This window comes from Xenia sp. Carnegie-2017, unplaced genomic scaffold (assembly GCF_021976095.1).
Source record: "Xenia sp. Carnegie-2017 unplaced genomic scaffold, XeniaSp_v1 HiC_scaffold_26, whole genome shotgun sequence".
Taxonomy (NCBI): domain Eukaryota; kingdom Metazoa; phylum Cnidaria; class Anthozoa; order Malacalcyonacea; family Xeniidae; genus Xenia; species Xenia sp. Carnegie-2017.
The window spans coordinates 326,585-338,769 of record NW_025813489.1 but is presented as its reverse complement, the minus strand read 5'-3'; the positions used below and the strand labels follow the sequence as shown (position 1 = coordinate 338,769).

Genomic DNA, 12,185 nt, shown 5'->3' with positions numbered 1-12,185 from the left:
ATCCCATCCCCCTGCTCAATTTTAGCGTAGCTAAAATTTGCGCTGCCGGATCGCCTCCGAAACGATGCTTTTTTAACACTTGATTTCTAAAGATAGTTTTTACCCAAGGTTATATGTAGTATAGTACATGGGGGGATATAGCGCACTTTTAGTGCGCTAGAACCCCCATGTACTATACTACTAGTAAATCATTTGCCAAAGAACATGCTTTTGAGGGGTTTTTCGGAAAGGCTTCAAATGCAAATTGTACAAAGCTTGTAAAACCGGTTGCTAGTTTTCTCTTCCAAAATTCTCTTCTTTTCCCAATACTGCTATACAAAGTACTATCTTTCAAAAGAACTTAACACTACATATCATGAATATATGAGTACGAGCCTCTTCCCCCAGTTAACAATCTTTCTACGCCCATGCTCGTCCAGTTACTCAGCATAAACAGTTACACTCGCTCTTAACACTGGTTTGCGCATGCATCGTACTGTATCTTGTACAACTTCCATTTGTAATTGTTGACTCGTAGAATTCCTTCTAATTTGCGTTATAATGTTCTACGTTGCGTACAATACACTGCTGTGTTGCATCTTGTTTGTAATTAATAAAATGCTTTACATTCATGTGTCATTTAAATATACTAGGGAGCTTTAGCACGAGCATATTTGGTTGCGTTTTGTTGTCGCAACAATGTTTTATGCCAAAATGACGTAAGTCGTACTCGTAGTCTTTGCTAAAGTTCATTATTTTGTTACGTACGTCATTTTTAGGTAAGTGAGCTTGTCATGGCATATTTACTCTTTAAGAAACATGATTACAATGAGTGTGGTCTCACCCACTTTTTGCTGTTGTTTTTTGTTATTTTTTATCTATATTGTAAAATTTTCATACTCTAGGTGTCCAGTTTACTTCGAAAGGCTTACGAAAATCGTTCTGTGGCAGATACAAACTGTAACGATCGCTCGTCGAGAAGTCACTCTGTCTTTCAACTAAAACTCGTCGGAGTAATGAGATTACTGGGGAACTAAGTCAAGGCAGGATTATGCATATTTATGTTTTTGTTTTCAGTTTAAGAATTTTTGAAATAGTTCATCATATTAGAATATGGATGTTGACTATCGACTTAGTTCTATATGATTAGTCCAGCTTTTATTTTGCTTTAACACGTTTCCACGCGGTAAAACAGGACTGCGCAGCGAAATCAAATCTGAGGGGGTTGGGTAAAGCCTGTTTTCCACTAGGCACGTGTCGTAACCTATCATAGCATGCGCCCTGTTACGTTTTGCTACGATACGTTACGATACGTGGCTATTGGAAAACAGGCTTAAGACATATATTAACTAAATATACTACGTCTTACCTTGCCTTTAATTTAGCTAAAATGTATAAATGTTAGCAAAAACTTTATCTGGGGAAAAAGTGGGGTGTGCTCTAGTCCCCACTCTTTGGCGCCGTGGCTGTAAATGTCTCCTCGATATTTATTATATATTCAGTAGCAAAAGAATCTGCAAAATTGTTATCTATTGTTTTGCGATGACGATGAGCTAAATTTTTCAGGGTATTGAGTTTGGTTGATCTGCGGGTTCTGAAAGAATAAGTCAATCCAGATCAACAGGATTAAGACTTAAGGAAGCTAATCACATAAACTAGAGCCTCACACATTTGGGTATAGTCTTCAACTTACTAAGAAGGTAAGCATATACTTACCTTATGATGGATGAACTTGAATTCATTGACAGGAGATATGATTTTTGTATTTTATTGATTAACGCTGTGCACAATGCGATTTTTAAACATTACATAAGTATAAGAAAAATGCATACATCTGCAACAATAGACCGTTCTTTGAAATTCCAACAATAAAAATTTGCATGTTTAGATTATTTATTCCAGAAAATAAATGTTTGCGTCTGTTTTTAAATTTACTCAATCATACGTAGCTATACTGTGTAGAGAGATGATAGTCAAATAAATTATAATACATTTTAGGCTAGTCACGTGCCTTATAGAACCTCGAAATTAACTCATTTGTTGCAAAACTCTCTTGGTGGTAACAGTAAAAGGTTGGTATTACTGAATATATGTGTATCAGATTTTCATCAATGTACACACGTCATTGTAGATGACATGAAGTATTAACATGTGTTAGTTGTGATAATTAGTGTATGTAATACATTCATATTTCAGTTTGATGTTCGTGAATGTTTCTCCTCGCGAGGACTCTTTCCAGGAAACCCTATGTTCACTTCGATTTGCCACTCAGGTATGATTCGTATATATCATAGCATGATTTCGAGTGCAATTCGGGGAAAACATGCACGAGTGAGTTTTTCAAAGACTATCGAAATTGCACAAGTCTGAAGGACGAGTGCCTGTTTTTCCCAAATTGCACGAGAAACCATATTACTTATTAATAAAGTACATGAAAAATTTCTCAATCCTGCCGGCAAGTTGTAAATATCGACAAACTCGTATTTTTGAATTCCGTGAAATATTACTTTTCGCAACACCATAGCTTCCGCACACGCAGCTAGAACAAGGTATCTACTTTTAGCAGTGTTCATGTGTTCATACAGAAATAATTTGAAAACGGTGAACTGTAAGCTCGTTCGCCAAAGCATGAGTGTATGATCTATGAAGTAGAACATATATTTAGCATTTAATCTATTGTTGTATTTTCTCATGCTATGTCATTAGGCTGCGACTACAGATATTTTCATACGTCAATTTCTACGTGAGAAAGTGAATCTCATTTCATTTGGCTATAAACTATATATGTATGTTGCAACTAGCATTCAAGTTATTGTTTTGGAAATTTAACGTAAATTGTAACAGTGAAATCTGCACAACAATATCATCAGGCATTAATATTTCACTATTGGCTGATTTCTAAAGGACATGACATAAGCATCCGCATAAACGTAAACTTAAAAAATATTTAACTCAAAGAAGAACAAATGAAGATTTGAATAAAAATTCCACGATGTCTTTGTTCTTGTAAACATTTTAGTAAGAGTAACTAAAGTCTTTTCGCTCATGTTCATTCCACTGTTGTAAAACATGCATAAACGTTTTAGCACGCTGCCTTACCCTACACTTTTATTCCATCAAAATCGCCATTTTCCATTCATTGATATTCCGTGTGAAAACTTTAAGAAATAACTTACAAGAAATTCCTCTGCAGTACAAAAAGTGTGAAGTTCAAAGTAATTATAAATGTCTTATAATACAATGATATCAAACAAAAATATTTCCACTCGAAGTTCAGGCACAAAATAGAAAATTTACTATAATATACATATACAAGGAAGTTTCTTTACGAAAACAATAAAATCCATAAAGACAAAAATGTTTTCATATTCTTAAAATTATTTATCAGGATTAATGGCACAATTTCACAGAATACATACGTCAGTTGTTTTGGTAATAGTCAATCTGATGAATGTCGCGAGCTAAACCAAAGTCTGCAATTTTCATTACTCTATCTTCACCAACTAAAATATTCCTGGCAGCAAGATCGCGATGAATACACTACAAAATTATTGGTGGTGTAAGGATAAATCATCACACCAATGCTTATATAGCTGTACAGTGATATAGTTCAATCTAAAAGCCACCTTTCTTCCTGACAAATATTCCATTCCACGAGCAATTTGATAACTGAAGGTGACGAAATCCCTAAAGCACAACTTTTCTTCTCCTTCTATTGGAATGGTCTCTCCGTTTCGGTCCTTCTTTCACGAAGATATTCTCGTAAATTGCCGAAAGGTGCGTATTCGACAACCACCAGTAGCGGTCCTGAGAATTTAATGAAAGTAAATCAACGAAGCATAGTTTATGCGTAAGCATGTAGCTGGTAGGTATTCTCAACATTCAGTAGACTTTCAAAATCATCAGGAATGACACTTACGTCTGACAAATCCGAGTCATGTCTTCGAAAACGCTGATTGCTCAACAGCGGATTCGTCGAGCTAGTCGACACAGATGATGAAGTAGAGCTCAGCAGGTCTCTCCTTCCGTGGATAATTTCGAGGGCGATAGCCGGCAACGCTAAACACGCGTTTCTTGTGTTTCTTGCATTTGAATATTAATAAGTAGGCAATAATTGAGTTTACGACACGAACGAATGCAGCCACGGATACAACAATGTAAAGGGAAATTCTTGAACTCTGAACTGATTCGTCCTTCTCAACTGGTTGTTGCTGGAAAAGCTAGATTTCTGCTCGCTGCGAAATTTTAAAACAAATGGATTTATCCATATCGCAGTTAAATTCAGCTAGTCACTTGATTAACAGTCGAAATAAAACTAATGAAACCATTCGACTAGACCAGGGATCTCCAAACTTTACAGCCAGAGGGCCACATGAACTTTCATTCAGCATGTTGAGGGCCGACGAACCGTATACCGCAGGTCAAAGAGCGAATATTTTAATAAAACGAAGTACATTACACAAGCTTCATTAGTTAAGAAAATATTTATTCAAAATTTGAAGGTTAAATTTCAACCAAGAGTAGTATCATAACAAAATAACTATTAGTCTGTTCAGTTTTCTAAATGTGAGTGGTGAAATTGGCTTCTTTAGTGTCTCTGCGGGCCAGATTTAGAGGCCGCATCTGGCCCGCGGGCCGTAGTTTCGAGACACCTGGACTAGACAATAAGCTCATGCAATGGTTGCGAAACTGCGCCAATGGTTTTATATGAGCGAAAAATAAAACATAAAAACGCACTCACCTGACATGGAGACTGGCGTCATAGGTCTTGGTAAAACGTGGAGGTAGAATCATAACCCAGGTTATCGCCAACGACACAATAATAGTTAGCCGTATTTGTTGTCTGGTTCGTACGTCATTGTATTGTGTGTGCAGGAAATGTATTGTCATTGTGGATTAGTGTGAAGTGAAATATTTTATTTTTAGTTGTGATGTGTGATATAGGTGTGACGTTTTTAGTTGTAATGTGTGGGTGTCAATTGTGTATTGTCATTGTGAATTAGTTTGAAGTGTGATGTTTTTTAGTTGATCGTTTGTTTGTATTGTGAATAAGTCGTTTGTAAGGTGCCAGTAATTGCTGTGATCTGTTGAGGGGGGTTTGTTTCTAGTTGGTGTACCAACTTTCTAATGTAAGCCGTTGTCTATAGTCAGTACTGTAAGTGATGCATTTTGCCGAGTCCCAGTCAATGTTATGCTTTGTGATTCGGTGATGTTCGGCAATGTGATTAGTTTTGTCTTGTTTCTTAGTAGCTCGTTTGTGCTCAGTAAGTCTTATGTTTAAGTTCCTGCCAGTTTCCCCGATATAGAGGCGTGGCAGTCGGAGCAGTTTATTTTGTAAACTGCACCTTGTCGTTCGTTTGGGTTGTTCTTTGTCCTTTATGTTCGTTAGTACTTGTCGCAACGTTGTGATTGGTTTATGTGCGACACGTATGTTGTATGGTGGTAAGATACGCGAGATATTATCAGACGTACCTTTGATGTAAGGTATCGTTGCTGTTGTCACTGAGTTGTTCGTTCTGTTGGGTTCGTTGGGTTTGTACGTGTTGCGTTTGATAAAGTCAGAGTTATAGTTGTTTTTGTCGAAAACACGTTTGAGATAGTTGTTTTCGTGTTGTAAAGCGTCCTGTGAATCACATATGATTTGTGCACGTCTTGTTAATGTTCTGATTGTGTTCATATGATTTTCTTGTTAATGTTCTGATTGTGTTCATATGATGTTCTTGTTAATGTTCTGATTGTGTTCATATGATTTGTGCACGTCTTGTTATTGTTCTGATTGTTTATGTAGGGTTGTAAGTTTATTGGTCTAGTCGTCGTTCCGGGTTTATTAACCTGGACGATCAACATTTACAAACATATCAGGATTATACCAATCTGGACAATCTACATTTACAAACACATAATTTTTGCGTTACATAGAAGATGGCGATTCACGTAGGAGACGTACGTAGCCGGCATGTTAGTATGAGAAAACTAATTATGAAATTCAACGATATCATCTTTGCTTCAATAATAGAGAGCTAAATTAAAAACGTAAAACTAAGGCGAAAGAAAGTTTAAAAAAAACATAGAAACCATAAACTAAAACGATATAAACTTAAAGCAACACAGATAACTCATTCCACAACCGCAAATTCCAAAAAAATGAAGTGAAAAACCTCTTCAAAAAAAATCTTGCTTGCGCACAGGTGTTACAGCCTTTCCTACGGCCCCGTAACGACTTAGGCCGATGACGAAATAGAATGCTACTTACTTGATCGGATGATGTAACGGCAACGGCTTTCAAGTTGGTAACAAACACATCGTTGGCTTGTTTGCCATTGTTTGTGGTTACTTGTTTAATCTCATGTTTGCTGTCTGGGTTTCCAAGGAGATCACGTATTGTCGCGCTGTATATTTCGAGAAAAGACGCTTGTATCTCGTACTATATAATGTTTTGGGAAAAATCATGATTGAATAAATGGCTGGAAAAACCCCAATCGAGCGATTTAACATAATCATGTGTCGTGAGCTACATGTATCTTTCTGAAAAGTGAACTCTCGTCATTAATAATATACTTTATGTGTACAAAATTGACATTTATTACCTTCCAACCTTTACTCATGCGATCCTTGGCACTAAAGAAGACTTGTTCCATAGCACGTGGTATCACACCCCACGTATCACGGCCTTTGATATCACTTTCCATTGTAAATGTTTTACCTGATCCAGTCCGACCATACGCAAAGATGCAAACATTGTATCCATCAAGCACACTTTGAACTAGCTGTGCTGTTTCTTGATAAATCGTTACTTGAGTGGTTTCTGGACAAAATGCTTTGTCAAATGAAAATGACATTCTGGCTTGTTGGCTTTTCTTAGACAAAGTACTAGACTAAACAGGAAAGTTCGCAAAACATTTGAATCAATCTTCAATATTCACCAAACAACGTTGGTATGTTTATGTACGTACGTAAACATAAATAAACGGAACAGCGTAATGTTCCCAATAAAAGATTGAAAGGTCTACATAAATAAACACATACCTTGTTGTTATTGCGTAGAATAATATCAGTGTCATTGGCGAACTCCATATTAGTGAGCGAAACACTAGTTTCTGAAGGCAGACTTGGCCGAACACGACAATAGACGCGAATGTTACCCTTCAACTCTTGTACTTTATTACGAAGCTGACGTCGTATTGTCTCCTTACCTCGAAGTCTCGCCTCCAGTTCACAAATACTATCTTGATGTTCGCGTAACTTACTTTCAAATTGTAAAAAAACGCTTGCCTGACGATCGTTTTCCATTTTTGCTTTTTGTAAGCATCCTTTAATCATGAACACAATTTATAATTAGCGATAAAATATTTGTGCGGCTACCTGCACAGCAATACACGCATAAACATATTATGTCTCTAAAGATATACACGCCGTGTTACACTGGGAGTTTTTACACAATAAAATACAATAAACAAACGAGGCGAGTTTCATTATGCTTTACGATGATCTGTTTTTTTTGTCGTGTTGAAACCATTTACTTTTCAAACACTTATATTTACGGTTCAAACCATTTACTTTATTCCGAAAACACCCTCTCGATTTCGCCTCTTAACTCAACTTCTGTCTTTTCATTCAGACGATTTCGCCATTTTTTACTCAATGCTGCAGCCTGAAGAAAAGCTTTGTCAACCAGGACACAAAAGTATATTTATACGTAGAGCACGAGACGACTTTTCAGCATTTAAATCAGTAAGATCCAACGGACTCTAAATGTTCCCTAACTCTCATACGTACTTTTGAGTGCGACAAAGAAATCGCGCTTCTTAAAATCAACAGCAAACTAATTTCTTCGTCAGAATTTCGCTAATTTTTGCAAAGCAAGCAATCAATGAAGTGAAAGTAACGTTTTTAAATCGTTGATCCAGAGGGTTCAGATCACTTTGCATTAAATTTATTAAAAAACAAACACGGAAAAGTTTAACAATCCGCCTACAAAAAACGTACAGATTATATTCATGCATCTCTATCTAAGGAAATTTCACAGTTCTAAATGAAATGCTAAGGCAAAGAAGTTCGCAAAGACGAATGTTTCTAGGCAGCATTTCTAATCCATGGGTAAGTCATAAAATCAAATCGGCAATAAAAAAACCTGACTTATGCCTGTTTTTCACTAGCTACGTATCGTAAGGTATCGTAACAAAACGTAACATGGCGCATGCGTGCTTGCGCCTATTGACCATCAAATTCATAAGTACGCATGCGCCATGTTACGTTTTGCTACGATACGTTACAATACGTGGCAAGTGGAAAACAGGCTTTAGTGACTTAAATGTTTCATTAGCGTAGCAAGCCCGCAAGTAGAACTCCTGCTATGTAAAGTTTAGAGCACTATCATCAATCATTTTTAAAGAAAATGTTTTTACAATTATTAAACACAAAAAAATTTGCATAGCACGACCAGATTTACAGGTGACCGCCCCAATGTAATGTTTCAATGTTTCGTCGTAAGTTCCTAACAGAGAAAAGCAATTATGCATTTCAAAACCAAAATCATTCAAAATACATACTTCTTGCATTTCTTTTTCTTTCATCACCACGTTTCCTTGAAGTTGGTGTTTCTGTGACTCCAATCATTTATATTAAAGGACATTGGCAACGAAAATTTTTTTCATGCGTTTATTATAGATTGCTATTGAATACTTAATCTCGTGTTTTCGTGTCTCTTTTGAATTTTGCTGTTGAGAAAGTTTGAATATAGTTGACCTGATGTGCTTCATTTACAATGAAGCACATCACATCGGCACATTACTTCTGTCACATCGTGTTTCACTTTAAGATGTTTTTCACGAGATTTCAATTTCGAAAAATTCGAATAACAAAATCGATGAAAAACTACAATTCACAAGAAACTAAAAAATAGAAGAAAAAACTATGCAATAAATGCTGTATTTCTTGAAATAGATAATATTATAAATAACAACTATCTCACTTCACAAATCAATTCAGTTTCTCTGGTTATTAATTGTGTGCATAGAGGAGTGTATCTAAATATATTCATCATAAGAAGCCTATGTACTACCACTTTAAAATAACATATAAATTCATTCGCACACGGCACCATACAAATACGAAAGGTCAACGTACAAATAACATTCAGATTATTCACTAGCTGGAACAGAAGTCTATTGTTGTGTCTTAAGTGTTGAATGAAGCACATATGACACAAACCTGTCGAATAAGGTCTTTGTCTTGACTTAATGCTTGTACACGGAAAAAACTTGATATCAAGCTCAATGGAATATAACCTTCTGCATCCATCTGTTGCAAGGAAGGAAAAAAAGATGAAGAAGCTAAATGAATCAACACTAACCATTCATTACTTCAACATGCAACCTCTACGTATATATGAATGCTACCACCGTCACATGTTCACCAAAAACCAGTAAAATTTCCCAAAATTTTGGCGCAAAAACCAGAAGTTAAAAAAAAACAACCAACACTAGGATGTATAGGTACAGATGTATACAACACATATCTCTATTTTCAAATAATTTATGACATAATTTGTTTCGATCCTAGGAATGGCTCGGTTTTCCGATTTTTATTCAGATTATTTGGCCAAAACTCGTACTGTGATTTTTCTTGCACGGAGCTTCATTTATGCAAAATTAATTTAAAGGATTTTCCACAAATGTTCCCATACACGTTCATCCCTTTCAAGGTGCATCTTGTTAAAGTGAGCTACGTGTTTGAAATATGTCATGCATCCTTTTTGGTAGGGGGGGTGGGGGGTGGGTCGCTTCCACTTTTATAAATACATACTTTTGTATTTCATATTTTCTTTGAAATTACCATCCCCCTTTTTACCTCCCTTTTATCTCCATCTTTTCACAGTTGATAGATGTGTAGCTAACAGTCTTAACATATTCATACTTAACCTAGTCAAAGCTTGAAGCATTAGTGGAACAAAAGAGAACACTAGAGCTCGACAAGAAAGAGAAGATTTACCGTGATCTTGCTTCCACCATCTACGTTGTATTAATTTGTGGAAACATGTACTGGGGATGTTGTCGATTCTTAGGACTAAATTCGACACCTACATCACTGATCTCGAGAAGCATCGTCTCAAACTTGAGGAAAGAAAAATTCAGAACGAAGAAGAATTGAATGATCTCAGTAAGTGCAGTGTTGTGTCTTGAGGCATCCTCTTACACTTGCGTAGGGTGAACTACCCCTCCCATGTACAAGCCCTATCCTAAGTATGTCCAGTTAGGTCACCCCAATCGTGAAACTCAACTCACTTTCACAGAAAAACCCTACCGCTTATACGCTGACCCGTAGATAAGCCCATTTACTTGTGTAATGTTTATAGATCACTTCAGTACGTACGTACGTATAATATAGTCCATGCAATACTTCTGCCTCCCCGCTATATTAGCGTCCATGTATAAGTCCATTTGTAAATTATGCGAAGGCTAAGGGTAGGGTATAGTACTTAATTTCTTCTGACAAAATATATCGACTGACCGAAGTTTGATATCGTAGATCTGGAGTACACAGCAACATCAAGAGAGAAAGAGCAGTTGGAGGTTTTGCACAGTTGATCAATATTCTTATCTTTACTGTATTGCAGGCTTTTATCGTATGAATCAAGAAGGTTTTGTTTCTCGTTCGAATTTTTAGAAAGTGCTTGCAAAGCAAGACTTTTACGACCTTTCGTTAATTTCAGCTGAGCTCGGGATCAACTTTACTTTACGTAAATTAAAGTTGATGCCGAGCTCAGCTGAAAACGCCTGTGGCAATGATTACGAGCTGCAGTTGAGCGGTGGTAGATTGTCGTTGGATGTTCGAGGTCATTTAACGGTTTGTCAATATTGCAATTACATTGTACTTACGCGAGTGGACGGTTTGACGCGATCAAAAGCCATGCTGCGTGCACTGGAATTCTAGTTCGTTCTCAAACCAGCTTTTTAGGAATGTCTACACCTGATTATATCAATTACATATTAGGTTAAAATAATAAGAAAAATATTGAGCTGTTTCTTCTGCAAACGTACATCTCTAATAATGGCATGCTTCTTCCTGTGTCATGTTGTCTAAATACTGCGGTGTGCTGACCTGGCTTTCCGGAATTGTGGTAAAAACCATATTACCGCTGCGTTACCGCAAAGGAACTTTGCCGTAACCTGACGCGATTTTTTGCGAGAGATTTTGTGGTAACACGTGGCTTACACGTGCAGTAGAATTATACGATTGATATATTTAATTCAGTGGTGTAGAAATGTACGTTGTTGAACTACAGCAATGTTTTTATAGCTCAGTATGTTTGCTTTGAATTGGTTTCAATGAAATTTTGGTTTTGGTTTCTTTTCAACAATATCTAGGTACTAAATACCTATTAGAAATTTAGAGGTAAGAGGTCTGAAATCTCTATGTAAAATTAGCGTAAAACTCGTTACTGTGGTTTTTGAGTAACCAAAATTGGTTTTTGGGGTAACCAAAACAGCCTGCTAACGGCGGGCGTTCTCATGTCCAGATCTGCTCGCCGTTCATTGGCCATTACGAAAAGTTTCCGTTCTTTCGTCATCGAGGAAGAGGCGAATGACCATCCATGGATTTTTTTTCAGATCAAATTGTTTGGAGTCAAGCAGCAATTTACGGAGGAAACGTTTCGCTACGACGCAGACACATTGAAGCTTAAGGAAAAACTTGACTTGGTATTCTTGTCAATATATGTGTTCATGCTTCTTTATTTTTCATATTTTTCATGAAGTTGGCTGGATTTTATGAAAAAATCCTAACATTTAATAATCATAGGTGCAGGAGCAAATAAGCGAAAATCAATATGATATACAATTGTCGAATGATAAGACTGCCACCGTGGAAAAAGAATTGTCCTGGAACATAAAGGTGTGTTTATGAGTAAGGGAAGTGTTTCTCCTAACTGTCTGTTCCTGCAAATACAGTGGACCCCGATAACTCGAACTGTTAGACGAAACGAAAATTCGTTTGATTTAGCGGTCTTACTGTGTAAAACTCCGCGTTTTCACCTCGCGCTCCGGCCAAGCAAAATCCGGCTCCGACTGCTGTTAAAACAGGCTCCGTTAGAAAGTTTATTTGCCGGATTTTTCGAAGGATACCGTTTCTCTGTAACTCGCTTTGACGTCTTTGATGATGAAGAAGATATTGCGGCCTGGCTCACCATCGATTTATAGTAAAAATAG

At 36.8% G+C, this 12,185-nt stretch overlaps 1 long non-coding RNA gene and 1 pseudogene across 1 annotated transcript; both read left to right on the top strand.

Annotated features, from left to right (window-relative positions):
• Positions 1-12,185, top strand: part of LOC124453907 — a 90,842-nt pseudogene that overhangs the window by 21,069 nt on the left and 57,588 nt on the right.
• Positions 1,976-2,252, top strand: LOC124453839. Its single transcript, XR_006951216.1, has 2 exons — positions 1,976-2,051; positions 2,176-2,252. It is a non-coding gene; the product is annotated as an uncharacterized LOC124453839 (long non-coding RNA).